The sequence below is a fragment of the Acomys minous genome, assembly GCF_964271855.1.
Source record: "Acomys minous genome assembly, chromosome: 17".
Classification (NCBI taxonomy): Eukaryota; Metazoa; Chordata; class Mammalia; order Rodentia; family Muridae; genus Acomys; species Acomys minous.
The window spans coordinates 40,019,840-40,025,839 of NC_140500.1; the positions used below are offsets into that span (position 1 = coordinate 40,019,840).

The window sequence follows — 6,000 nt, forward strand, 5'->3', positions numbered from 1 at the left end:
ATAGGCTATCTATCAAGTCTCATCTTGGTAATCTGCTTATCCTTTCTTGAGTGCCACCAGGCGTCCCCACCATGGGGATGTGGTCAAATATGAGGCACCAGAGTTTATGTCAAAGTCAGTCCTCACTCTCCACATAATGGTGGAGAGTGTCCTGTCCATTGGCTAGACTGAGTAGAGGTTCAATGTTTACTGCATGTATTGTCCTTGCAAAAACTCAAGTGACAGCACATGCTAGTGAGGATGTGGAGAAAAAGGAACACTCCTTCATTGCTGGTGGGAGTGCAAACTTGCACAACCACTTTGGAAATCTATCTGGTGCTTTCTCAGAAAATTGGGAATAGGGCTACCTCCAAGACCCAGCTATTTCACTCATTGGAATACACCCAGAAGATACTCCACCACACAACAAGGACATATGCTCTACCATGTTGGTAGCAGCCTTATTCATAATAGTCAGAACCTGGAAACAACCTAAATGTCTCTCAGTTGAAGAATGGATAAAGAAACTGTGGTACATTTACACTATGGAATAGTACTCAGCTATTAAAAACAAGGAAATCCTGACATTTGTGGACAAATGATTAGAACTAGAAACAATCATACTGAGTGAGTTAGCCCAAAAGCAGAAAGACTCACATGGTATATACTCACTTATAATTGGTCATCAATATATATTAATGACATATATATGTGGTGATTTACAATATTAAAATAATTGTTAGGATATTAAAAAATATGGTATTCTTATTTTTAGTCTCAACCTTCTACATGATCTCAGAGTCTCAAGTATTGAAGAGGAACTTTTACATAGAAGGTCTGAGGACATTAAGGATGTACTCCTCCCTCACAGTCAACAGTTTATAAAAACAGGGCTGGAACTTCAGGGCTCCGCTTCTCACAGGCACAGGATCTGGGTCATCTGTCCTGGAGAGGACACATGACTTCTAAACTGTCAGGAATGTCATAAGTTGATCATAGGCTAAGCCTGAGTAGAAGTCCTTAACCTTAGAAGACTACTGTATAGTAAGTGCCTTTACATGGTATTTCTCCTCCCACCAGCATCAGTCCAAATAGGTCTGTCAATCATTGAGACTAGAATAAGCATCTAAAGAAACTTGTCTGCACCTACAGACATTAGACAGAAAATATAACTGTCTAAAGAATAAATGCACACCACATATCTCTGCATTCTCCTTTCTCACACCTTGGGAGAGTTCTGATCTCCAGATACCCACTTAGCCACTGGCCAAAATCATCCACTGAGAGTATCTACCATTTTTGCTAATAAACGTCACCTTCTTCTACACTTTATTTTGCATATCTTTTAAAATTCTTTCTCTAGAGATAACAAAGAACTGAAAAGAGTCCCAAACAACATTTTGTTGACAATGGTGTTTATTTTGAGGATTGGTTAATATTTAAATGTTTAATAAAATAAGTATTTTGAGAATTGGTTCATAATTAAATGTGTATTAAAATGGCTCCAAATAATTATTTCTTCATATTTTTTATTCATAACTATAAAGCTATTTTTTGTGAAACTTGTCATTCTATTGCAAGCAAATATATAACAGAAATTTTGCAATGTACTATCTCACTTTTTGTACTATCTCATTTTATCTCCTTTTTTTTTTTAATGTAAGGTAACATTTAATTCTTCCACAAGGGTATCTACCAATCATTGGTGATACCATAACACTAAGTACTCCTTATTCTTAGAACAAAGGATATATTACAAGAAATCATTTTTATAAAGTACCTTCCTCCCTGTCTCATTGTATTAAAAGAATTTTAGGCACAAAGAAATAGCACCTCATGATTGTTCCTTGTAGAAGACGGGATCTGTCTCCCTTTCAAGCTTTCAAATTTTGTTTGGTTATTTTACAAAGTACTAAAGCTTATGCTACCACAGTCCTCTTTACATGTTGTCAGTGTAAATATGTAGCTTAATAATTAAGTGAATATGTTATAATCTCTTCCTCCTCTAAAGAAAACCAAAAGGAAACAGTCTGCTTTTATGCTATTTTTCACTTGCTTAAGAGTAGAAACTTATAGTAAATGTACTTCTTATTGTCTCCATAACATAACTAATTGTGTGTGGGAAGCGAAGGGGAAGCTCAGTCCAAATATGTGATCATCTTCTAAGTGACCAAGTCACTTTCAGTAAAGAAAGTTACACACATGTCTTAAAAATAAAATTATGACAGCTCACTAGAAATGCTGAATAAAAGTAAGAAACATATTAGATTTTAAGTTATGGGCTTCTTGAAAGAGGTGATAACTTATGCATTTATATAACTTCATAAAAAGCCTTTATATAAAAGTTTCTTGATTGGCAATCTTTATAGTGCATAGCCATGATAATGGTAAAGAAAAAAAAATCTGTGAATCATCAAAGATGAAATGACTCTGTATTTCTAATCCCTATATAAATTGTGCCAGCATTTTTGTACACATATGTTTGTTATGTGGAAATTTATATATTTACATTTGTTGGGGGGGAAGGGCTAGAAAAAATAGTGTGCAAACATCTTATTTCATTGTAGATTGCAATGTACAAAAATTGATGACACATTTCAACAGCAATGACTTTAAAAGATAGCAAACAAATCCATCAGATAAATGAAAATTGCTCATAACAGGAGATTAAACAGCCAATGTATGGTTCCTTGCTGTATAGACACCTTTGAGAAACACTGTCACTGTAGATCAACATGAATTTCTTATTTACAAGATGATACTATATAAGGCCACTGTTCTCCCTGGTTTTTCTTTCTCAGCAGAACTTCTATTTCCCATTCTGTGAATGCTTCTCAGAGGACATAGTAAGGATGCTGATTGTTTAAACTTAAGTAGTTTTCATTTGGAGAAAGAAGAACTTTGAATTCCAATTTCCCCCAAACCTCCAATGTTACAGCATCATGTTAACATTGGGGCCATATATAGTGGCTAATTTCAGAACTCTGCAAAGTTTTGCTCCCGAGTCATCACGTTCTGGAACTTTCATAAAGTATTAAAAGATCCTTACCATAGCTGGCTTAGCTGGTGTGAATGGGGAGGAAAGGCGATTTTGCAGGCTATTATCTGTAAGCTGGGTGCTACCAACATGTCAGGTGAAATTTGGTGCACCCACTTGACCTCCACCCCTGTGTTTCTTCCATTGTAAAAATCCTCCCCCAGGAAACTTTTATAACCGTTTCTCTGTGGCTGTGGCTACTGCAAATCCCACCCCTCAGTCACTGGAGAAAGAAAAAGAAAAAGAAAAAAAAAGAAAAAAAGAATTGGCAGTCACGTCTTCTGATCTGTCGTTAATGAAAGGGTGTATAGCCATCGAAAAAGTACTAGAATTAGCACTGTCATCCAGTCTTGCCCGTTAGTTTTACTGCAGCAAAGACTAGTGAAACACTGAAAAATATACCTGTAGTCTCACTTTGCCTGCTTTGATCCTACCTCCCCCTATACAGATAATACATTTTTCTCTCACAAGAATAAACGTCTTTTAAGCATCAGCATCATAAAAACACAGCATCAATGAAACAGCCACTCCCCCCCCCGCCCCCCGCACACACCATACACACGACCCCTGCTTTTACCTGTTTTACTAATACAAAGAGATTGAACGCAAGAAAAGCTGCAGCTAGCCCAGCAAAATCCTCATTGCAGCAGACAGCGCAATTCTGTACTTACGGATCTTACCAGGGAAATGTCTCGGGATCTTTACAATTTTTCTGCAGAACTCTGTCTGGAGCCCTCAGCCAGGCATGCTGTGCATCCAGGCAGAACCAAGCCGTATGGAATGTCTATGCAGCTGGGAGATAATGGGACCCTTTTTCCCAGCTGGGACTGCAAGCCTTTTATCCACTGAGTATTGCGTGGCTCCTCTCTGGTCTTAAGCATGAAATACGCTCCTCTCCTGCTGCATTCCTGACGGAACCTAGACAATTAGTTCTTGAGGCACATGTGCAAAGCTCCCGTTTGGAATATTCAAAGGGAAAATTCTCTCCTCACTGAAAGCCAGTTCTGTCTTCCACATCCTTCATAGACTCAGGCAGCTGAGAGCAGCTGCCATTCCAGTGGCATGAAAGATTAAATTCACACCCTTCGTTCTTTACTAGATAGAGTCACTCCTGCCGGGTCATCAGAAAATCACTCTTATTGAAAACTGGGTCAGACTAACTACTTATTAGGTAGCCAACAGGAAAGGAGGCAGTTTTTTTTTTTTTAACTCCTCTGGTTTCACTGCATTGTCATTTGCAAGCAAAGATTAAGCCGGTCAAGGGTCTGCACCGATGTAGACTGTGTTCAAATGTAAGCTTTCTGAAGCATGCCAGCAGCTCCTGGTGCTAGCTAGAGTGAAGAGACGGGGCCAATAAAATCAAAGGGCGATTACAAAGACCCTTCTAAATTAAAATACGAGCATTAGGCTTCTTAACGATGGCAAATTACATAGAGTCAAATAGTCCAGAGAAATAGTGTTCTCATAAACAGCTTGCTTACAGTCTCCTGGGTAAAGGAGAGATTTGCATGTGCTTCTGTAACAGTTCTGTTCTGGTTGTCGTTGTTGTTGTTGTTGTTAATGCTGTTTGTATTTCACATAAAGACCTCTGAACTAAACTTTTTAATATGTCTGTGTCTTGGTGTGGTTTTTGAAGAGACTAACTGCTTAGAATAAAAAGGCAAAGACACACAGAGAGCACATGTATATACATAGAAACCATAACACGTACAAACATGCCTAAAACAGGAGAACATTTTTCAGGTACTGATGCAAAGATAGCATATTCATAATATCTGAAATTTTTAAAAAAATGGATGCTGGAAACTTAAGACCACCAATCAAATGAAGTTAGGTCAAAAGGTAACTTTGGAGTTCATTACGATTCGCATGATAAGTAAGGTCTGTATAACTGGGTGATTTGATGACCATGGATTTCAGTTTTCTGTGACTATGTTTACCCCGAAGGTCATTTGTCCTTATGGGCAAGTTCCATCATCAAGAGCTCCCTAAGTAAGATGATTCTCTTTGATTGTTCTTGGTTGCTTTTTTGTTTATATTGAGACAGGGTTTCAGTATGCATTCTAGACTACCCTCTAACACTATTTTCCTGCCTTAGCCTCCCAAGTTTCGGGAGTACAGATGACTTCCATCATGTCATACAGATGTGGTAGGACTCTCTTAATACATAATCTCCTCCTACTGATGGTAGGCCCAATTAGATGAACAGTTTTACAGTGATATATATCTTAAGATAATGGCTAAAGGTTAACCTTAATTTTGTAAACATAAAAGCAAATTTTCAACATACCTTTTTTTTTTTTTTTTTTGGTGATGTGTGAGAAAAACCATGCAACTAGTAGCACACTAGATTTTTTTTTCAAGAGGCAGAATTCACATGGTATTAGTGATACCAGCATCCAACATCTTCCACCTTCTCCAAGACAGTTTTCTGTCTTCCTTTTTATCTTCCTAAAAAAGAAATGCAATGGAATTTCACCCATTCCCTATTACTGTATCTAAGTACGCATCACTCACCTACATTTACTGCCTTCCCAGGTGTTCCACAGGGTGAACACCTTATGTGACATTGAAAGTCATACTCTCTTCTCAAATATACAGCTCACCCTGTCTTCTCCCTTCTTATGTTTGTAGCATAGAGATGTGCATTGGTCCTGCAAATCTTTGACATCACTAATGTTTTTTATATCTCAATCCCAAGCAGCTTCTTCTCTATTTCCAGGCTCCCTGTTATAACAACACACTGGGAAGAAACCAGTCTGTACTTATTACCTCCCATGTGGACTTTCTGATCCTTGCTTGAATCCAGCCTGATTTGTCTTTTGTCTCACATTCCACATAACTGCCTCTTGTCACAGTCAAAACTGGATTGCACATTTTAAAATCTCCCTAGCCAGTTCTCTGTCCTTGTTTGACTTGGCATAATGGCAGTGACTGGCACAGTTTATCACTTTCTCCTTGTTTAAAGATTGTCTTTGCTTAGC

General features: G+C 37.9%; 1 protein-coding gene across 1 annotated transcript in view; it reads right to left on the reverse strand.

Moving 5' to 3' along the window:
- LOC311588829 (contactin-6) overlaps positions 1-4,106 on the reverse strand; it is a 324,841-nt gene extending 320,735 nt beyond the window's left edge. The window contains exon 1 of the mRNA XM_084766812.1: positions 3,697-4,106. The gene's annotated coding sequence lies outside the window, so the exon portion shown is untranslated. The remainder of the gene's footprint in view (positions 1-3,696) is intronic.
- Positions 4,107-6,000: the final 1,894 nt, after the last annotated feature.